Here is a 24147-nt window from a genome sequence, read left to right on the forward strand (position 1 = left end):
GAATGGGGTACTGAAGTTGCATGTTCAGCCATGAACTCATTGAATGGCGGTGCAGGCTCGAAGGGCCAAATGGCCTACTCCTGCACCTATTTTCTATGTTTCTATGTGAGCCCCGGTTTTAGACTCCCCAGCCAGAGGAAACAACCTCCCTGCATCTACCCGGTCAAGCCCTGTAAAAATGTTGTATGTTTCAATGGGATTACCTCTCATTCTTCTAAACTCTAGAGAATAAGTGGCTGAAATTGCCCCTTTCCCTAAGGCCTGTTAACACCGGAAATCAGCGGCCTTGCTGCGGAGTGCAATGGCCGCCAATTTTTTGTGTAATGACCGCCATTATCAAAATTCCGCTTCTGCGGTATCCCAAAGCCTCCCCACCTTCACCTCTCCGCTGCTGCTGAGCCATCGTAAGTGCATCATCAGAGTGCACACCACCGATGTTCCCCCCACCGATGGCAAAATTCTGCCGAGAAAATCTTCCTCCCACCGTGCGGGGCCCAACTGCTTTTTTGAGACAGTGCAGCGAGACTGTGGCCTTCTGAAATGGCGGTGCGGTTCCCGTTAAAGGGGAGTATGCACTGATGCTGCCGGCATGTTTGTTTTTTCTGCCGACTGCCATGTCGGGCTGACAATTATGCCCCCGGGTTCAGTCGGGCCGCCAACATGCAGCCTGGTAACTCCTCTTGGGTGCCAGGCCGCTGGTCCGGCCAAACTCCTCGCTGGTTGCCCAGTGGGCTAAACTTTTAAAATCGCGCAGGCTCTCCCCTTTAAGTGAAGGGGAAAGCCGTGGTGACGCGGCGCCGTGATGACATCATCAGCGCTACCCAGATGACTGGCAGCGGTGGACACTAAACCCCCCCAACTCCGTCCCTCTAGTGTACTCACCACCCCACTTCTGTCCCTATTATGAGCGACTTCCGGTCCGCCTGAAATAAAAAGTCAATGAGCAGAATTTCGGTCAAGAGGCTACCTCAACCACTGCAGCGGTAAAAACATTAGAAATGTGGGCATGTGCGTTTCCAGCGGTGGGCAATTTCGGCCCCTATAGATCTAGTCTACTCAATCTCTCCTCTTAGGACAATCCTCCCATCCCAGGAATCAGTCTGGTGAACCTTCATTGCATTACCTCTATGGCAGGATTATCGAGGCTCCACCAGCTGCCAAGCTGAAGTTCACTACGGGTGAGATTTCATCCCACTAAATTCACAAGTGTAGATATGCAAGCAAACTATCTCATTAACATCACAACATGACCATTCTTTGGCTGTTTTATAGATTTGCATCAAAAAATAATATCTTAATTTTCAATAATAATTTAACTCATCATTTTTATATTAAAAGCTTTTCGTCAGTAACTTGTGTACCTAATGCAAAAAGATCACAGTTTTTGACAACTGAATTGATAAGTACTATATTGGTCATAGAGTACTATGGAGCTAAAATTGTCCCTTTCTATAAGGCCTCTGGCTGACTGAAAGCAGCGGCCACGGGTCAGCGTGGATTGACCGCTGAGCCTCCGTGGAGGGTCCGACATTTTGAAAATTGCCCTTCCTCATGTTTGGAGCGGTGTCCGGGACCGCTCCACCCCTTTTCCCGCCATGGCGTGCATACGCCGACCCCTCACCAACTGGCGGGGACCCCTTTCTGAAATTCTGAAATTTCAAATTGTCCCTTTCCTGGAATTGCCCCTTGGCAGCGGCCCCAACGCCGGTCGGTGCCACTGACAACTTTTGTTGTCAGTATACTCTCTGTGGCTTGGCGACACGGCCGCCCTTAAAGGGGAGGTGGTGCTGCCAGCGACGTCTTGTTATTTATTTTTGTCAGCCGACTGCCAGGACTGGCCGACAATTATGGCCGCGGGTTCGGCTGGGCCACCAGCAAGCACCCTGGCACCCCCTCTTTGAATGCCGGGCCACTGGCCGAGCTGAAACCCTCCCTGGTGGCCCAGTGTTTGCCACTAAAGTGGCTACAGTGTTCGCCAGGGCCCTCCCCTTCAACTGAAACGGAGAGACAGTGTAACGCGCCAGCACGAAGACGTCATCAGCGCGGCGCCGAAGCCTTGCAGTCTCGGTCATTCCGCCCCGCCCCCACTTCCACCCCACTAGTGATGGCCCCGCCCCCACTTCTGCTCCCATGATGATGCCACTTCCGCCCCGCTCTAAAAAAACCCCGAAGTGCTGAATTTCACGTTGAAAACTGTAGCTGCGACTCGTTTCGGTCGGTGGGCAATTTCGGCCCCTTTGATTTTAACAAAAGAACTTCAAAGAGAAAAAGCAGTAGACAAATATTTGAATTAATTATGTATAACAATAAGACCTGCTGGTACAGGACGTTAACAAAATCAACAATTGTTAATTGGCTTTAGTTTGCATAGTTCTTGATTTTTGCACTTAAAATCTCAAAAGTCATAAAAAATGTGTACAATAGAGAATTGTCTTCATTGTCTTCATTTTTTAATTTATTTGAACACTCTTTTATCAGTAGTACAGAATTAAATTTAGATAGCTTATTTCACATCAGAGTGCTAGAATGCAGGGGTTGTTCTTTAATAAATCCCCGCAGTGAATTCCAATTTCAGTAAAGCCATAGTAGTGAAATGCTGAACAAAGGGGTGACATTTCCCACAGGGAGAGAGAAAAATTGGGATGTGTCAACCTGCGTTGCTTTGGTATACTTCATGAAATAATGGTATTGGAATGCAGACAGAATAAGGCTCCATGCCTGCTGCGAATGTGATGCGATGACTGGGCACTAAAAAAAAAAGCGATTGGAAATAAATCTCATAAACTGCTCAATACAATTTAAATAAAAACGTTTCAGGCATTTATTTTCCCTTTTGGTTGTTGTCTTTATATTGCACCAGTCACTGATAGAAGATGTGGGCAGCTGAAATTGTAACCACTGGAAGGAGGAGCCCTCAAATTATTCTTGTGGATAGCACCCCACCTCTGCCTTGCACACCCTCTCAATGATGTCTGATTTTCGGCTCTTTTGCACCTCTGTTTGCGCCCCAGCGGAGCGGTAAATGCTGTTTTTGGGTGTAACGCTGGGCATCCAGGTTTTAGCGCCCGGTCGATAAATTCGGCTACTGATTTGTGGCAGCATAAAAACTTATCGCCCCGCTCTCCATTTTGACTGAAATCATGTCGTCAATCATTGTGCAGTGCTGCGCTAGCACCCTTGATGTAAAATTCGGCCCTTACGCCTCATTTAATGTCCGCCCCAGGAAACAACAGAAAAAAATTGGCGTTCCCAGGATGGAGCAGGCGCTATTGGTGCCATATTTAAAGGAAGGGTAGAGGATTAGACATTGCAGTTGACATTGACTGCTATGGTTGCAAATAGCATTACAGTTTCCATACAAGGTCAGTGAGAGATTTAAATGGGGGCATTACTAGTTCACCAGCATTTTATGCTGGTTGCTATTGGCTGGCAGCTTCAAGCTAGAAGGAGGGCTTTTGGCCATGTGGGCCCATGGATGAGGAGAGTTTGAGGACATCTGGGGAGGAAGCCATACCCTCCTCATGGATTTACAGGGACCATCGCTCATACCTCCAGCTCTCTGAGGCACAGTGCGTGAGGAGGCTGTGCTTCCGAAAGGAAGTGCTGGCAGAGATATGGGATCTCCTATAGGCAGTAGGGGGATAGCCGAAAGGCTTCCTTTTCACGAGCAGACACCCTGATATAAAGGGTCGACACTTGTCCCAATCCGTGTAGCATCCTTCGTAGTTAATAGTCGGAGATGGAAGGCAAGGTTCAATGATCTTTTATCACGAACAGTCCAGGAGCAATTTCTCAACACATCGCCTGTGAGTGAAAATGCTCCGCGAACAGCAAATTCATACATCTTTTATACAATTTCAAAGACCCCGTTACTTCCCCAATACAACCTCCCACAACTTCTGATTGGTTACCTTATCAGTAATACCTTGGATTGACAGACCAGTGTCTTAAGGCAGTTTCAGACCTTCTCTCGGGTGACCTCATCTTGTTAGAATGTGCTGACCTGGCGGCCTTCGACTCGGTTATTGGTACTATCGAGCTCTGTTATAATTACAGGGTTAGGAATGGACCTCAGACATAGGCGATTGTAATGGTCACTTTTAAAAGGAAATAACATCAGAATGATTAATTATAGGAGGCTAAATCACAGGAAACCCAGAAGGGCAGATAAGCAGGGCAAGGGTCTAAAGTGAAAATGGAAAAACTCCATCTGGTCAAGACAAGAGAGATAAGATAAAATTCCAATGTGCTAATAAACCGTTGATACACAGTGAGGTTTATGGAGTACTGGAGATAGGTGTGTCCGAATTATACCTTTACGTTGAATGCCAAGGATTTCAGCTATACACCTTTTCTGGCTAACTAATTTAAAACATTTAGTATATACCCCAAATGCCAAATCTATTTTTCCTCTTACAATTCCCCCCTTTGGCCCTTGGCTATATGCCAAGTAGGCCATATTCCCCGAAAGCTACTTCCCTGTGGGTGATCCCCAGTTATGTCTGCCTATCTGGGTGGCCATTTTCCAAACTTCAGGACCTCCTATGACTTTCCCCCCAGGGCTATATAAGGTAAGAACTTCCTGCTGGACTGTTCGAATTTCTGTCCCTCATTGCCTTTTTCACGGTGTGTGCCAAAGCATGACGCCTGCCCCGATTGATTCGTGCATAGGTTAACCCCACCAATATTATCAGTACCAGACCCTGTCTTACACCAAGGACATGTGATATAATCCTTATCCATTGGCTGATCTGAATATTAATTCCAATGTCCCAGTTTTGAGTACCAAGGCTGGTTGGCCACCATCGCATTAGTGTCTCTTTGTAGGTTGTCTATTTCTTCCATTAGCTGGATATACCGTCATCTTTGGCTTTGGATTCCTTGCACCAGTTGCAATTGTTCCTCACTTAGTTCAGGTATTTGCCTTCCTTGCGGTTCCCATACCGCTTTCCCGTTTGCTTCTTGGACGGTATCCATGACCGTCCCATGGACAATTTCCATTGTTTTGGGGTGTACGCGGGATCCATTTATGTCTATCTTTCCCATGGAGCTGAAACAAAAGTTATGTCTGACGATGGCACAGGGGGTGTGACTCCTCCCTTGGTCTTAATCGTCAGATTGGTTACTCCTGTGCTCACGCACCAGTCTCTCTTCCCTTGTGGAGCGGCGATTGTCCTAGGGTCACATCCTAGGGTGCTAATACTCAGTGTGCATTCGTTAGTTTGTCGGAATCCGCAATCATCTTCCGTCATTCTTGGCATACCTCGACACAAAATCACTTGGTTATTTTTATAACAGTCGGTTATGTCAATGCCTTTGGTACTGTTGTTATTTTTAATCACGTCTGGAGGGTTCATGGTAACGAAATCATGTTCGCTTTCTTACTTCTCCAATATTATCGGTTTGGTGTAAGGGATCTCACTTTGTTACATCATACTGTGGTATTGATAACACAAATCCGATCATATTCACATGTGCAGTAATACATTTAAATTTTGGCACCCATGTGTGACTATTTTTCCGTACCTCGCACGTGTTATTCATGTTTTTGTCTAGAGTCCAATTATTAAATATATGTCGCTTGGGATACAATCTGATATGTACCCATTTTGGAGTTGCTCCAGGTTATGTTGTACCTCACTGAGTATCCATGCCCCATACCCGAAGCAAACTATTTTGGCTTGCAATCATCTACTTAGGTCGTTTCCCATTCCGTGGACCAAATTTATGGTCTTGGCATGTTCCTGTAATGTGTGGGCCACTTGTAACAGTTCCCCTTCCGCGCATTTCCCAACTGCGCTTGTAGGGATTGGCTATCTATTTCCCTCCCTAATAAACCCCTTAAGGTTTGCGTTAAAGTGTTAACTCGGTCGTCTATTGCGTACAGGTCTATAGTATTTACCGTTGCAACCCCTGCCGCACAACCCGTGCCTAGCGTTTCCAATATTCCCCTTTTCGTTCGACCTCGTTCTGTTCCCTTTCTGATATTAAATCTCATGGTCTTAGATCCCGGGCCTTTGAGGACTCGTTGGGTCAGGTTCTGGTATAGGCTTATGGTTTTATTCCCATAAAAGCTAGGAAGGGTGATATCTGTTAGATTTAAGACTACTGTAAGTATTCGCTTGCGTACCCAAAATTTTTCTTTTCCTGAGTCTCCTTTATTACTAGCCCCCCTTTGGCTCCAGCTCTCATGAGTGGACATGTGAGAGGGGCTTGTGTGGTTGTACTGGGGAGAGTCGCTGTCACTAGAGTGGTTGTCGGGGCAGTGGTAGGAGTTCTATCTTGGATAAGGATGTCCCAACACCACTGCTCAGTACGCACGCATGGGGAGGCCTGACTTATCTTCCACCTGATATCCCCTTGCCGTGGTTTTCCAGAAAATTGAATGAAGATGGGCATGCACCTTATCTCTCACATGTCCACCCCCTCACTGTGGGTGCAACTTCCTCGTTCTTCCTCTAATACAAAGCACACCGCGGTCTTGTTTACTGCTAGTTTTATGCCCTCGTTAGTGGTCCACCCCCACTGTCGGTTAGATTCTCTATTAAGTTGTTTTATGCTCGTTAGTCCAATGCTGGAATTTAAATCCACCGTTGTGCCGACTATCACCATTAGAGTTCCTGAGTCCAGATCATAACTAATGTTTTCCGAATCCCTGTAATACAGGTCTTCAGGTCCGCTATTTCCTCCGTCAGTGGATGTTCCTGCTCCAAGGAGGGATAAAATCCTGTAAAACATAACATTTCCCGGTGGCCACCGGTTGGTTAGGATCCATATCTTTTCAACTGAGTCCAGTGTTTCCATTTGCCGATACCTCCCTTGTCTATGCAGGCGCATGTATCGCTAACCATGATCACCTGGTGGGGTCCGGTCCATTTTGGTGAGAATCCGGGAGTGTCCCCCAGATCGGGGGGCACTTGATCTAATGTTTATTTGTTTACTCTAAAAGAGTGGTGAGAATCCGGGTCTTTCGGGATTTATCTTTACCATGACCCGGCTCCCTATTTGTGGTACCTGAGCCTTTTGTTCCTTCTGGTCCCTTTCTAAATCCCTAATAGTTTGTTGGTCTCTGGCTTACGCTTGTAACTCATGTGATTATTTACAGAGTTCCATCACGAACCTCCGTATCCGTCCTTGTAGGGTCCTACGTCTTCACTCCCAGTAACCAACACTTCTGGCAGCCTCATGGCTCTTCCTGTCATTAGTTCAAAGGGGGTCAGTCCGATAGTCCAGTTAGGGGTTGCTCTTAATTTAATTAGGATTCGTGGTAGTAACTCAACCCACTCTTGTCCAGTCTCCTCAATTGCCTTAGCCAGTGCTGTTTTTAAGGTCCCATTCATTCGCTCCACCAATCCGGAGGACTCCGGGTGGTGTGGGATGTGAAATTTTTGTTTAATCCCTAACAGGGCGCCAACCTGCTTCATAATTTTTCCCGTAAAATGTATACCCTGATGTGAGTCCAACTGTAGTGGCATTCCCCACCTAGGTATTATTTCCCCAGCCAGGATTTTAGCTACTGTAACGGCGGTGCAGTTCCTTGTGGCGAAAGCTTCCATCCATTTTGTGTACTGGTCTATTATTATCAGGCAGTACATTTTTCCCCTTTAGCTGGGCAGTAGCCCAGTAAAATCTATTTGTAAGGCTTCCCAGGGCCCCTTGCAATACGTTTGGTGTCCCATCCGGACTTTTATCTTCTTCCCTGGGTTATGTTTTGCGCATTTTATACATCCCCTCCAATGGTTTTCTATGTCTCTATCCATTCCCTTCCACCACCAGCATCACGACATGAAGCTCATCGTGCCGGTCCTACAGGTATGGGTCTATCCATGATAGTGTCCCTGACGACTATGCATGCAGGAAGTATATCCAGTTGCAGCTCCTGTTAGACCGCATGACGGCAGTGGAGCTGCGGATGGATTCACTCTGGAACATGCGCGATGCTGAGGATGTTGTGGATAGCACGTTCAGTGAGTTGGTCACACCACAGGTAAAGGTTACAAAGGTAGATAGGGAAAGGTTGACCATCAGGCAGAGCAGGAGTAGGAAGGCAGTGCAGGACTCCCTGGTGGTCATCTCCCTCCAAAACAGATATACTGCATTGGATATTGTTGGGGGAGATGGCTCACCAGGGGAAGGCAGCAGCAGCCAAGTTCATGGCACTGTGAGTGGCTCTGGTGCACAGGAGGGAAGGAAAAAGAGTGGGAGAGCTATAGTGGTAGTGGATTCTATTGTAAGGGGGATAAATAGGCATTTCTGGGGTCGCAACCGAGACTCCAGGATGGTATATTGCCTCCCTGGTGCAAGGGTCAAGGATGTCTCGGAGCGGCTGCAGGGCAACCTGGAGGGGGAAGCTGAACAGACAGTGTTTGTGGTGCATATAGGTACCAACGATATAGGTAAAAAGCAGGATGTGGTCCGACAAGCTGAATTTAGGGAGCTAGTAGTTAAATTAAAAAGACCTCAAAGGTAGTAATCTCAGGATTGCTACCAGTGCCCCGTGCTTGTCAGAGTAGAAATAGCAGGATAGCTCAGATGAATACGTGGCTTGAGGAGTGGTGTAAGAGGGAGGGATTTAAATTCTTGGGACATTGGAATCAGTTCTGGGGGAGGTGGGACCAGTATAAACCGGACGGTCTGCACCAGGACAGGACCAGAATGAATGTTCTAGGGGGAGTGTTTGCCAGTGCTGTTGGGGAGGAGTTAAACTAATATGGCAGGGGGATGGGAACCAATGCAGGAAGACAGAGGGAAACAAAATGGGGGCAGAAGCAAAAGATAGAAAAGAGAATAGTAAAAGCGGAGGGCAGAGAAACCCAAGGCAACAATCAAAAAGGGCCACATTGCAGCAAAATTCTAAAGGGAAAAAGAGTGTTAAAAAGACAAGCCTGAAGGCTCAGTGCCTCAATACGAGGAGTATTTGTAATAAGGTGGATGAATTAGCTGCGCAGGCAGCTATTAACGATTATGATATAATTGGGATTACAGAGACATGGCTCCAGGGTGACCAAGGCTGGGAACTCAACATCCAGGGTTATTCAACATTCAGGAAGGATAGACTGAAAAGAAAAGGAGGTGGGGTAGCATTGCTGATTAAAGAGGAAATTAACGCAATAGTAAGAAAGGACATTAGCTTGGATGATGTGGAATCTGTATGGGTCGAGCTGCGGAATGCCAAAGGGCAGAAAATGCTAATGGGAGTTGTGTACAGACCACCAAACAGTAGTGATGAGGTTGGGGATGGCATCAAACAAGAAATTAGGGATGTGTGCAATAAAAGTTATCATGGGCGACTTTAATCTACATATCGATTGGGCTAACCTTAGGGATGGCTTTCTAGACCAATATGTAGAGGAATCAACTAGAGAGCTGGCCATCCTAGACTGGTTGTTGTGTAATGAGAGAGTACTAATTAGCAATATTGTTGTGCGAGGCCCCCTGGGGAAGAGTGACTATAATATGGTAGAATTCTTTATTAAGATGGAGTGTGACAGAATTAATTCAGAGACTAGGGTCCTGAACTTAAGGAAAGGTAACTTCGATGGTATGAGACGTGAATTGGCTAGAATAGACTGGCAAATGATACTTAAAGGGTTGACATTGGATAGGCAATGGCAGACATTTATAGATCACATGGATGAACTTCAACAATTGTACATCCCTGTCTACAGTAAAAATAAAATGGGGAAGGTAGCTCAACCGTGGCGAACAAGGAAAATTAGGGATAGTGTTAAATGCAAGGAAGAGGCATATAAATTGGCCAGAAAAAGCAGCAAACCTGAGGATTGGGAGAAATTTAGAATTCAGCAGAGGAGGACAAAGGGTCTAATTATGAGGGGGAAAATAGAGTATGAGAGGAAGCTTGCTGGGAACATAAAAACTGACTGCAAAAGCTTCTATAGATATGTGAAGAGAAAAAGATTAATGAAGACCAACGTAGGTCCTTTGCAGTCAGAATCAGGTGCATTTATAATGGGGAACAAAGAAATGGCAGGTCAATTGAACAAATACTTTGGATCCGTCTTCACTAAGGAAGACACAAATAATCTTCCGGAAATACTGATGGTTCGAGGGTTCTAGCGAAAAGGAGGAACTGAAGGATATCCTTATTAGTCAGGAAATTGTGTTAGGGAAATTGATGGGATTGAAGACTGATAAATCCCCAAGGCCTGATAGGCTGCATCCCAGGGTATTTAAGGAAGTGGCCCGAATAATAGTGGATGCATTGGTGATCATTTTCAAACAGTCTATTGACTCTGGATCAGTTCCTATGGACTGGAGAGTAGCTAATGTAACACCACTTTTTTAAAAAGGAGGGAGAGAGAAAACAGCAAATTATAGACCAGTTAGCCTGACATCGGCAGTGGGGAAAATGTTGGAATCAATTATTAAAGCTGAAATAGCAGCGCATTTGGAAAGCAGTGACAGGCTCGGTCCAAGTCAGCATGAATTTATGAAAGGGAAAGCATGCTTGACAAATCTAGAATTTTTTGTGGATGTAACTAGTAGAGTGGACAAGGGAGAACCACGGATGTGGTGTATTTGGACTTTCAAAAGGCATTTGACAATGTCCCACACAAGAGATTAGTGTGCAAAATTGAAGCACATGTTATTGGGGGTAATGTATTGATGTGGATAGGAAACTGGTTTGCAGACAGGAAGCAGAGAGTCAGAATAAACAGGTCCTTTTCAGAATGGCAGGCAGTGACCAGTTGGATGCCGCAGGGTTCAGTACTGAGATCCCAGCTATTTACAATATACATTAATGATTAGATGAAGAAATTGAATGTAATATCTCCAAGTTTGCAGATGACACTAAGCTGGGTGGCGGTGTGAACTGTGAGGAGGATGCTAAGAGGCTGCAGGGTGATTTGGACAGGTTAGGTGAGTGGACAAATGCATGGCCAGATGCAGTATAATGTGGATAAATGTGAGGTTTGGTGGCAAAAACAGGAAGACAGAATATTATCTGAATGGTGACAGATTAGGAAAAGGGGAGGTGCAATGAGACCTGGGCGTCATGGTACATCAGTCATTGAAGGTTGGCATGCAGGTACAGCAGGCAGTGAAGAAGGTAAATTGCATGTTTGCCTTCATAGCGAGAGGATTTTTGTATAGGAGCAGGGAGATTTTACTGTAGTTGTACAGAGCCTTGGTGAGGACACACCTAGAATATTGTGTTCAGTTTTGGTCTCCTAATCTGTAGAAGGACGTTCTTGCTATTGAGGGAGTACAGCGAAGGTTCACCAGACTGATTCCTGGGATGACAGGACTGACATATGAGGAGAGACTGGATCGACTGGGCCTGTATTCACTGGAGTTTAGAAGAATGAGAGGGGATCTCAGAGAAACATATAAAATTCTGACGGGATTGGACAGGTTAGGTGCAGGAAGAATGCTTCCATTGCTGGGGAGTTCCAGAACCAGGAGTCACAGTCTAAGAATAAGGGGTAGGCCATTTAGGACTGAGATGAGGAGAAACTTCTTCAATCAGAGAGTGGTTAACCTGTGGAATTCTCTACTGCAGAAAGTTGTTGAGGCCACTTCGTTAGATGTATTCAAAAGGGACTTACATATGGCCCTTACGGCCAAAGTGATCAAGGGGTATGGAGAGAAAGCAGGAAAGGGGTACTGAGGTTGAATGTTCAGCCATGATCTTATTGAATGGTGGTGCAGGCTCGAAGGGCTGAATGGCCTGCTCCTGCACCTAATTTCTATGTTTCTATGTTTCTATGAGACTCAGTAGGTTCTATTGGATACACTCCGGGGCCGCTGCATTGTCATCTTTCCTCCAAATTCCATCCGCCCCTTTTTGAGCTCCGTTCTGTTCCCATTCCTCCATTTCTAGCGGGGTGGATTCTCCCTGTACCTTGAGTATGTTTACCTCCTCTGTTTGGGTAGTACATGAGCCAATCAGGGCGTTACTAGTCATCTCTAGTCCAGTTGCCTGTTTGGCTGCTTCGTCTGCCCAGGCCTTTCCCTGCTGGTGTTGGTCAGTGATTTTCAGCTGCACTTTAATTTTTATTACTGCACATTCTTGAGGGAGGAGGGATCCTCCTACCAGTTCGTTAATGATCTCTTCATGCCTGATGGGTCCCCTTCCCGATGTCACGTAACTACACCCACTCCAAGCAGTTATGCAATCATGTACCACCCCGAAGGCGTAGCGGCTATCAGTGTATATGTTAACCCTCTTTCCTGCTGCTAATTTTAGCGCTTCGGTGAGGGCTACCAATTCCACTACCTGAGCCGATAGGTTTCCCTCTAAGTGTCCCCCTTTCCTGGAACAATTTAGTGTGGGTGTCTATTTCTTTTACTTGTTCCCGATAGCAGGTGAGGATAATTACTTGGGCTATTTCATCCTTGTGTTTGGTCTGACTATCCCACCATTTATTCTCTCTATCGGGGGCATCCTCAGGCTGCCACCCTTTCTTTTTCAATGTCTCTATTAGTTTTGTGTATTTTTTGCCGAACAAATTTAATTGAAACCCTTCTGGTCCCCAGCTACATTCTTCCTCCTGTTCTTGGCTGGCCTGAGGTTTTGTTTCCTCATCTGTGTTATTCGCCTTTTTATTAGCATTTTTACCCATCTTACTTTAGGGAAATTATAGGGGATTCTGGTATTCCCTTTAATTCATGTTCAGGATGCACGACATCGTCTATATGTTTCCACTTTGCGTCGTACACTCGTACTGCCACGCTTCTGGGTCAATATGTCTCGTCTCTGCCAGGATGTTGTCTATATGTCTCCTCTTTGCGCCGTACAGTCATAACGCCACGCTTCAGGGTCAATATGTCTCGTCTCTGCGCCGTACGCCCATACCGCTTTTGGGTCAATATATCTCGTCCCTATGAGGACGTCGTCTATATAGTCTTCCCTTTGGGCCATACCTTCGCACTGCCGCGCCTCCTACATGCGCGCCTCTCAGAGTATGCCCTCAACTCCCGTTCATCCCCTGATCATCCTTGTCCTCTGCCTCCATCCCTCCGGGGCTTGCTATAGTTGGTTCTTTTGTACAGGTGTTCTTCCCTCCCAGTCAACAATGTTACAGCTCTAGCTTGAAGGTGGTAAATCAAAACGTACTCAGACCAAAAGCTGGATCATTGTTCCGTTCGGGAAGTCTGTACCCTGCTCACAGCGCCAAATTGTAGGGGGATAGCGGAAAGGCTTCTCTTTCCATGAGTGGACCCCCTGATATAAGGGGTCGACACTCGTCCCAATCCGTGTAGCAACCCTCGAAGTTAATAGACGAAGATGGAAGGCAAGGTTCAATGAACTTTAATAATGAGCAGTCCAGGAGCAATTTCTCAACACAGCCACCTGTGAGTGGAAACGCTCTGCCAACAGCAAATTCATACATCTTTTATACAATTTCAAAGACCTCTTTTCTTCCACAATACAACCTCCCATGACTCCTGATTGGTTACCTTATCAGTAATACCTTGGATTGACAGACCAGTGTCTTAAGGCAGTTTCAGGCCTTCTCTAGGGTGACCTTATCTTGTTAGAATGTGCTGACCTGACGGCCTTCGGCTCGGGTTGTTTATTGGGGCTATCAAGCCCTGTTATAATTACAGGGTTAGGAATGGACCTCAGACATAGGCCTTTGTAATGGTTACTTTTATAAGGGTGTGTAAAGGAAATAACATATCAGAATAATTAATTTAAGGAGGCCTCCTCACAGGAAACCCAGAGGGGCAGATAAACAGGGCAAGGGGTCTAAAGTGACAATGGAAAAACTCCATCTGGTCAAGACAAGAGAGATAAGATAACATTCCAATGTGCTAATAAACCGTTGAGACACAGTGAGATTTATGGAGTACTGGAGATAGGTGTGTCTGAATTGTACCTTTACTTTGAATGCCAAGGATTTCACCTATACACCTTTTCTGGCTAACTAATTTAAAACATTTCGTATATACCCCTAATGCTAAATCTATTTTCCCTCTTACAAGCTTACCAGCACCAACAGGACAGCGCTGCCCAGCTCCTTCCAGGTAGCATCAGGGGACATATGTAGAATCTCTTAACATGCTGCACATTGCTGCATTCAGCATGTAACAAATCTCTGTACGCCTGCAGAATGGACTTCATAAAGTTCCCTATGAGCAAGCACATCCAGAATGAGAGGGCTTTCAGGTTTGGCAGAATTGCGGACTTCCTCAGTGTTCAAAGAGCTATTGACTGCACACACATCACCTTGCAAGCACAATTTGACAAAGGAGAGGTATTCATAAACCAAAAAGGATACCACTCCCTAAACGCCCAGCTGGTGTACAGCCACACGTAGCACATTCTTGGAGTGAGTGAGTGCCTGCTATCCAGAGAACGCAAATGATACTGTCATCTTGTTTGAGAGCACTGTATCACGAGTGTTTCAGCAACAAAGGATACGCCTTGGCCACTTGGCTTATGATCCCCCCTCTGCAATGCCACTACAGAAGCCAAGCAACGCTACAATGACAGCCATGCGGCCACCCGCAACATCATCGAACAGCTAATTGGCGTGCTCAAGCAGCGCTTCCGATGCGTGGGCCACTCTGGAGGCAGCCTTCAATTCTCCCCTCAATAATTCTCCGAATTCGTTGTGGTGTGCTGCATGCTACATAACTTAGCCATCATGAGGGGCCAGTGGGGATTGCAGGCCCAACTCAGGAGAAGGAGGATGATGAAGAGGAGCTTGGCTCGGCACCGATTGCAGTGCCACCCTATCCATGGAGGAGGCAGCGTGGAGATGCTACCAGAGCCTGAGCCGTATGTTGCTAGCTCATCATGGACTTTTTTGCTGGAAGGGGAAGCTGGGGATGCAGCATAGTCCTGCAACACAGTGCCACCAAAAAGACTCTTCTACAGTGAATATTTGGAATAAGTCACATGACACAAATGGCAAAAGGTCAAAAAAATATTGTTATAAAATCTAGTAACAAACAATATACTCCAACAACAACAAATGGTACAAAATACCAACAAAACCAAACCAAATAATAAACTGCATTCTGCAGCAAGTCAGTGAACGCCAAGTTCATTTATCTAAAACAACTATTTACAGGAGTCGTCATTATCTACCAATTCAAGGTTGTGCCACCCTTTAATGGGCCCATCCTTACCCCATTGGACAGTGGAGAACACAGAGAGGATAGCACCAGTTATTGACCACATCACATCACCAAGCAGCAGCATTGCTTGTGCCTGCGATTCGATCGATGCTGCGACGTGATCAAGGGCATGCGCCACACAATCTGGAATGCCACTGTCGCTGCTGGAAGCCACCTGCCTCTGTGTGTGAGCAATGATGGCCTCGCTGGAGTCCTGGGTTGCAACGACAATTCATGATGCTGCCTCCGCAACAGTCGCAGAAAGCCTGTCGATGAGCTCATGGTACATGCCTATGTTTTTACTGGAGATTTCCACCAAGTCCAGTTCTATGTCTGCCTGTTCTTGAGCAGGCCGACTTTGCTGACTCACCCTCCGGAGAGCTGGCCAGTGAGATTCCCCTCTCGCTGCATGTTGCTGCAGGCAACTGGGGCCAGGAGCCTCCACGCCTCAAAACCCTGAAAGCTGTCCTCGTCTCCAGATGTGGACTCTTCCATGGGGCCAACTGGTGGGCTATGCGGCCCAGGCATTTGAGTGTCTTCGCAAGGCTCGTCATCTCCCCCATGATCAGATGTAGATGCCTCATGGGAAGGCTGACGCGATTGTGGCTGTTCTTCTGCAAACACAAAAAAACAGACATGTGCTCAGCAGCTGGAGAGGGTGACAGGAGGAAGGCAGCATTGCACATGTACATTTGAAGGCCCCCCGCCACTTCATAATACGTCTCAATTAAGTCACATCAGTCGCGCAATCCATTTACATGCCCTCACTATCCAAAGGGGGCTCAGCGTTGCTCCCAGCAACTGTCCGAGCTGGTGCTCTAATGAGTGCAGACACCCGATCCTCGACATCCGTCAAGTCTAGGATTTGAGGCGGACCCCCGCCTGCGCGCAGCTGCTCATGTCTGCAAAGAGTAAAATAGGAAGGGTTCAGAAAGGATACATTTCCTGTTGTGCCACATATGCCGACCATATTTCAATAGATGAGACTGTGTGGATCTGCTAATGACGTCACTGCAATCTGTGAGGATGTTGCATGAGCTTTATGAAACCCATATCAGCAGTGGTAGTGTATTCAGAGGAATGTTCTCAATGATTAGGGAACAAGAATGTATGTGTATACTTCATTAAAGGTAATGGCTGGAGAAGTCATCCTTCAGCTTTCTGATGCATTGTGAAACCCACCCCAAAGGCTGCAAGACTTGGAGAATGGGCATATACATGAAAGACTTCACATAGTGTCTGACATTCATGTTGGAAGGATAGCAGCCACAAATAAATGTGAATGGTACTCACCCTGATGACTGGTAAGGTCGTTGAACGTTTTGCGGTATTGTGACCCAGTTCTGCGAACCATGTCTGACGCAGACACTTCCGAGGCAATTTCTCTCTAAAGTCTTTTAAATGTAGCGGTCCCGCTCCCCCAGCCAGTTGGAGTGAAGACCACCTCCTCTCCACTGCATGTACTAATGACGTTGCCGTGACCTGAAATAGTGTTTGCGCATGGGAAAAAACCACAACTGTGCATGTGCAAAATGGCCACCGCAAATACCGCCGCAATTTTTGGCTAATGCGCATAAAGTCCATTGTGTATTGCCTGACTTAACGCCCAAGATCACGGATCCTAATTTTTGGCCGAATTTTCCAGTCCCGACCACAAACTATTTTCAGGCGGTACCTTCACCACCCCGCCGTAATTAGTGCCCCAAAATCGGGAAAGCAGAAAATCCAGCCCATTAGCTTTGGGGTAGCAATCCACATTTTACCACACACTAATGATAACAATTCAAGTGAATGACTTAGAGTCATGCGGCTGGACTGGAATGTTTATTTTTTGTTGATGCAGTTGCTGGACACTGCTGAAAATGGTTATAAGAAATCAAAATGCTGTCAGCATTTTGGTGTCAAATTTTTTATTGCATAATACTTCTGTAAAGCACCTTGGGACACAGAAACATAGAAACATAGAAAATAGGTGCAGGAGTAGGCCATTCGGCCCTTCGAGCCTGCACCGTCATTCAATGAGTTCATGGCTGAACATGCAACTTCAGTACCCCATTCCTGCCTTCTCGCCATGCCCCTTGATCCCCCTGGTAGTAACTCCTTCTTGAATATATTTAGTGAATAGGCCTCAACAACTTTCTGTGGTAGAGAATTCCACAGGTTCACCACTCTCTGGGTGAAGAAGTTTCTCCTCATCTCAGTCCTAAATGGCTTACCCTTTATCCTTAGGCTGTGACCCCTGGTTCTGGACTTCCCCCAACATTGGGAACATTCTTCCTGCATCTACCCTGACTAAACCCGTCAGAATTTTAAACGTTTCTATGAGATCCCCCCTCATTCGTCTGAACTCCAGTGAATATAAGCCCAGTTGATCCAGTCTTTCTTGGTATGTCAGTTCCACCATCCCAGGAATCAGTCTGGTGAACCTTCGCTGCACTCCCTCAACAGCAAGAACGTCCTTCCTCAAGTTAGGAGACCAAAACCGTACACAATACTTCAGGTATGGCCTCACGAAGACCCTGTACAACTGTAGTAACACCTCCCTGCCCCTGTACTCAAATCCCCTCGCTATGAAGGCCAACATGGCATTTGCTTTCTTAACCGCCTGCTGTACCTGCATGCCGAACTTCAATGACTGATGTACCATGACACCCAGATCTCGTTGCACCTCCTCTTTTCCTAATCTGTCACCTTTCAAATAATAGTCTGTCTCTCTGTTTTTACCACCAAAGTGGATAACCTCACATTTATCCACATTATACTTCATCTGCCATGCATTTGCCCGCTCACCTAACCTATCCAAGTCACTCTGCAGCCTCATAGCATCCTCCTCGCAGCTCACACTGCCACCCAACTTAGTGTCATCCGCAAATTTGGAGATACTACATTTAATCCCCTCGTCTAAATCATTAATGTATAATGTAAACAGCTGGGGCCCCAGCACAGAACCTTGCGGTACCCCACTAGTCACTGCCTGCCATTCTGAAAAGTATCCATTTACTCCTAATCTTTGCTTCCTGTCTGACAACCAGTTCTCAATCCATGTAGCACACTACCCCCAATCCCATGTGCTTTAACTTTGCACATTAATCTCTTGTGTGGGACCTTGTCGAAAGCCTTCTGAAAGTCCAAATACACCACATCAACTGGTTCTCCCTTGTCCACTCTACTGGAAACATCCTCAAAAAATTCCAGAAGATTTGTCAAGCATGATTTCCCTTTCACAAATCCATGCTGACTTGGACCTATCATGTCACCTTTTTCCAAATGCACTGCTATGACATCCTTAATAATTTATTGCATCATTTTGCCCACTACCGCTGTCAGGCTGACCGATCTATAATCCCCTGTTTTCTCTCTCCCTCCTTTTTTAAAAAGTGGGGTTACATTGGCTACCCTCCACTCGATAGGAACTGATCCAGAGTCAGTGGAATGTTGCAAAATGACTTGTCAATGCATCCGCTATTTCCAAGACCACCTCCTTAATTACTCTGGAATGCAGACCATCAGGCCCTAGGGATTTATCGGCCTTCAGTCCCATCAATTTCCCCAACACAATTTCCTGACTAATAAGGATTTCCCTCAGTTCCTCCTTCTTACTAGACCCTCTGACCCTCATTATATCCGGAAGGTTGTTTGTGTCCTCCTTAGTGAATACCGAACCAAAGTACTTGTTCAATTGGTCTGCCATTTCTTTGTTCCCAGTTATGACTTCCCCAGATTATGACTGCAGGGGACCTACTTTTGTCTTTACTAACCTTTTTCTCTTTACATATCTATAGAAGTTTTTGCAGTCCATTTTAATGTTCCCTGCAAGCTTCCTCTCGTAATCTATTTTCCCTGCCCTAATCAAACCCTTCGTCCTCCTCTACTGAGTTCTAAATTGCTCCCAGTCCCCGGGTTCGCTGCTATTTCTGGCCAATTTGTATGCCACTTCCTTGGCTTTAACACTATCCCTGATTTCCCTTGATAGCCACGGTTGAGCCACCTTCCCTTTTTATTTTTACAGGGATGTACAATTGTTGTAGTTCATTTATGCGGTCTCTAAATGTCTGTTATTGCCCATCCACAGTCAACCCCTTAAGTATCATTCGCCAATCTATCCTAGCCAATTCACGCCTCATACCTTCAAAGTTACCCTTCTTTAAGTTCTGGACCACGGTCTCTGAATTAACTGTTTCATTCTCCATCCTAATGTCGAATTCCACCATATTATGGTCACTCTTCCCCAGGGAGCCTCGCACAACGAGATTGCTAATTAATCCTCTCTCATTACACAACACCCAGTCTAAGATGGCCTCCCCCCTAGTTGGTTCCTCGACATATTGGTCTAAAAAACCATCCCTTATGCACCCCAGGAAATCCTCCTCCACCGTATTGTTTCCAGTTTGGTTAGCCCAATCTATATGCATATTAAAGTCACCCATTATAACTGCTGCAGCTTTATTGCATACACCCCTAATTTCCTGTTTGATGCCCTCCCCAACATCACTATGTTAAAGGTGCTATATAAATACAAGTTGTTGTTAAAAATAAACCAGAAGAAAGATAAGCCTTAGTCTTGTCAGAAGTAAGCAATAACTGTGCAGCAGTCTGTGGAAAGCAAAAAGTTGTTCAGGAATGAAGTTGACCCACCCCAATGTTTTTTTTTAACTCAGATTTTCTTTGTGCACGATGTGTAAAAAAATTGTGAACATGTTGTTTGTCAAATGATTTATGATTTGGTTACACAAAGGACACAGAGGACATGTTCCCCAGCTGTACTATGGTGTAACAATGCCACCAGATCTCTTATGTTAAATTGTAGTTTCAGAATCAACAAACAGCAATCTGCAACATGTAAAAAGCCCCTAATAATGGAGTGTGTGATACAGAAATGATTCCAAGTACTGAATAAGTCCGTTGCATTTCATTACAATATTAATGAAGTGCACAACAGTTAAATTTGCAACAACCAGACACTAAATCAAGCCCATGATCTCACATTACTGAGCAGCATCTTGAGCTCTGGACACGTCTGAAAAGGTAACGGCTCACAAATTCCATGCCATAATTTCAGTGTTTAATCAAAAATAATATTTTGATGGTGGAAGTGGTTTACGAGGGCTGCAGCTGCAAGTTTAAAAAAGAACATAAGAATATAAGAATTAGGACCAGAAGTAGGCCATCTAGCCCCTCGAGCCTGCTCCGCCATTCAACAAAATCATGGCTGATCTGGCCGTGGACTCAGCTCCACTTACCCGCCCGCTCCCCGTAACCCTTAATTCTCTTATTGGTTAAAAATCTATCTATCTGTGATTTGAATACATTCAATGAGCTAGCCTCAACTGCTTCCTTGGGCAGAGAATTCCACAGATTCACAACCCTCTGGGAAAAGAAATTCCTTCTCAACTCGGTTTTAAATTGGCTCCCCCGTATTTTGAGGCTGTGCCCTCTAGTTCTAGTCTCCCCGACCAGTGGAAACTACCTCTCTGCCTCTATCTTGTCTGTCCCTTTCATTATTTTAAATGCTTCTATAAGATCACCCCTCATCCTTCTGAACTCCAAGGAGTAAAGACCCAGTCTACTCAATCTATCATCATAAGGTAAACCCCTCATCTCCGGAATCAGCCAAGTGAATCGTCTCTGTACCCCCTCCAAGGCTAATATATCCTTCCTTAAGTAAGGTAAACAAAACTGCACGCAGTACTCCAGGTGCGGCCTCACCAATACCCTGTACAGTTGCAGCAGGACCTCCCCGCTTTTGTACTCCATCCCTCTCGCAATGAAGGCCAACATTCCATTCGCCTTCCAAATGACCTGCTGCACCTGCAAACTAACTTTTTGGGATTCATGCACAAGGACCCCCAGGTCCCTCTGCACCGCAGCATGTTGTAATTTCTCTGCATTCAAATAATATTCCCTTTTACTGTTTTTTTCCCCAAGGTGTATGTATTCCATCTGCCAAACCTTAGTCCATTCGCTTAACCTATCTAAATCTCTTTGCAGCCTCTCTGTGTCCTCTACACAACCCGCTTTCTCACTAATCTTTGTGTCATCTGCAAATTTTGTTACACTACACTCTGTCCCCTCTTCCAAGTCATCTATGTATATTGTAAACAGTTGTGGTCCCAGCACCGATCTCTGTGGCACACCACTAACCACCGATTTCCAACCCAAAAAAGACCCATTTATCCCGACTCTCTGCTTTCTGTTAGCCAGCCAATTCTCGATTCATGCTAATACATTTCCTCTGACTCCACGTACCTTTATCTTCTGCAGTAACCTTTTGTGTGGCACCTTATCAAATGCCTTTTGGAAATCTAAATACACCACATCCAACGGTACACCTCTATCCACCATGCTCGTTATATCCTCAAAGAATTCCAGTAAATTAGTTAAACATGATTTCCCCTTCATGAATCCATGTTGCGTCTGCTTGATTGCACTATTCCTATCTAGATGTCCTGCTATTTATTCCTTAATGATAGCTTCAAGCATTTTCCCCACGACAGATGTTAAACTAACCGGCCTATAGTTACCTACCTTTTGTCTGCCCCCTTTTTTAAACAGAAGCGTTACATTAGCTGCTTTCCAATCCGCTGGTACCTCCCCAGAGTCCAGAGAATTTTGGTAGATTATAACAAATGCATCTGCTATAACTTCAGCCATCTCTTTTAATACCCTGGGATGCATTTCATCAGGACCAGGGGACTTGTCTACCTTGAGTCTCATTAGCCTGTCCAGCACTACCTCCCTCGTGACAGTGATTGTCTCAAGGTCCTCCCTTCCCACATTCCTGTGACCAGCAATATTTGGCATGGTTTTTGTTTCTTCCACTGTGAAGACCGAAGCAAAATAATTGTTTAAGGTCTCAGCCATTTCCACATTTCCCAATATTAAATCCCCCTTCTCATCTTCTAAGGGACCAACATTTACTTTAGTCACTCTCTTCCGTTTTATATATCGGTAAAAGTTTTAACTATCTGTTTTTATGTTTTGCACAAATTTACTTTCGTAATCTATCTTTCATTTCTTTATTGCTATCTTAGTCATTCTTTGCTGTCGTTTAAAATTTTCCCAATCTTCTAGTTTCCCACTAACCTTGGCCACCTTATACGCATTAGTTTTTAATTTGATACTCTCCATTTTTTCCTTGGTTATCCACAGCTGGTTATCCCTTCTTTTACCCCCCTTCTTTTTCACTGGAATATATTTTTGTTGAGCACTATGAAAGAGCTCCTTAAAAGTCCTCCACTGTTCCTCAATTGTGACACCGTTTAGTCTGTGTTCCCAGTCTACTTTAGATAACTCTGCCCTCATCCCACTGTAGTCCCCTTTGTTTAAGCATAGTACGCTCGTTTGAGATACTACTTCCTCACCCTCAATCTGTATTACAAATTCAACCATACTGTGATCACTCATTCCGAGAGGATCTTTTACTCGGAGATCGTTTGTTATTCCTGTCTCATTACACAGGACCAGATCTAAGATAGCTTGCTCCCTTGTAGGTTCTGTAACATACTGTTCTAAGAAACAATCCCATATGCATTCTATGAATTCCTCCTCCAGGCTAACCAGTGCAATTTGATTTGACCAATCGATATGTAGGTTAAAATCCCCCATGATTACTGCCGTTCCTTTTTCACATGCCTCCATTATTCCCTTGATTATTGTCCGCCCCATCGTGAAGTTATTATTTGAGGGCCCATAAACTACGCCCACCAGTGACTTTTTCACCTTACTATCTCTAATCTCCACCCACAATGATTCAACATTTTGTTCATTAGAGCCAGTATCATCTCTCACAACTGCCCTGGTATCATCCTTTATTAACAGAGCTACCCCACCTCCTTTCCCTTCTTGTCTATCCTTCCGAATTGTCAGTTATCCCTGTATGTTTAATTCCCAGTCTTGGCCACTCTGCAACCACGTTTCTGTAATGGCCACTAAATCATACCCATTTGTAATGATTTCTGCCGTCAACTCATTTACTTTATTTCGAATGCTGTGTGCATTTATGTAAAATGTTTTAATACTAGTTTTTAAACCATGATTTTCAGTTTTGACCCTCCTGCAGTCCCTTTATATTCATACATATTGTCCCTTCCTATCACCTTGTGGTTTACACTTACCCCAGTGCTACTCTGCTCTGTTGCATCCTGTCTTTTGCATTCTTTCTTGGGGTCCTGTTCATCTGCGCTCTCACCAACTCTAACTCGCTCAGAGCTCTCTCCTGGGTTCCGAATACTCCTCGCATTGAGGCACCGAGCTTTCAGGCTTGCCTTTTTATTACACTTTGACACTTTAGAATTTTGCTGTACATTGGCCCTTTTTGTTTTTTGCCTTGGGTTTCTCTGCCCTCCACTTTTACTCATCTCCTTTCTGTCTTTTGCTTCTGTCTCCATTTTGTTTCCCTCTGTCTCCCTGCATTGGTTCTCATCCCCCTGCCATATTAGTTTAACTCCTCCCCAACAGCACGAGCAAACACTCCCCCTCGGACATTGGGGATTGGCAGTTGATTTTGTCAATGGGTGCGGGGTCTGGGCGTGTTTCCTTATTGCAGCAGCGAACTCCAACATTCCCTCCCTCATGTGCCCTGACAGTGTCTCAACTACCTCCAACATTCTCTCCCTCATGTTCACCGACAGTGTATCAGAAACTTGCAGCATCCCCTCCCTCATGTTCACCGACACTGTTTCAACTATCTGCAACATTCCCTCCCTCATGTTCACTGACAGTGCATCAGTTGGCTGTGACATTCCCTCCCTCATGTGCACCGACATTGTATCAGCTGCCTGAGACATTCCCTCCCTCATGTTCCCAGACAGTGTTCCCATTTCTCGTGAGAGTGTTGCTACTTCTCCTGACAGTCCCAATACGTCATCACCCACCCCACTGATGGTGTCCAGGTGTGACTGTGCAAGGTCAATGCTCTCTGCATTCATTGCCATCATCTGAACCACATCTATTAGATCCTGCACCTATGGAGAGCACTGTCGAGCTCTCCTTCCCCTCCTCACCCTGGGTGTGCCTCGCTGCATCCAACTGGGACCCGCAGCCTCAAACGGTGGG

This window comes from Pristiophorus japonicus, chromosome 3 (assembly GCF_044704955.1).
Source record: "Pristiophorus japonicus isolate sPriJap1 chromosome 3, sPriJap1.hap1, whole genome shotgun sequence".
Lineage (NCBI taxonomy): Eukaryota > Metazoa > Chordata > Chondrichthyes > Pristiophoridae > Pristiophorus > Pristiophorus japonicus.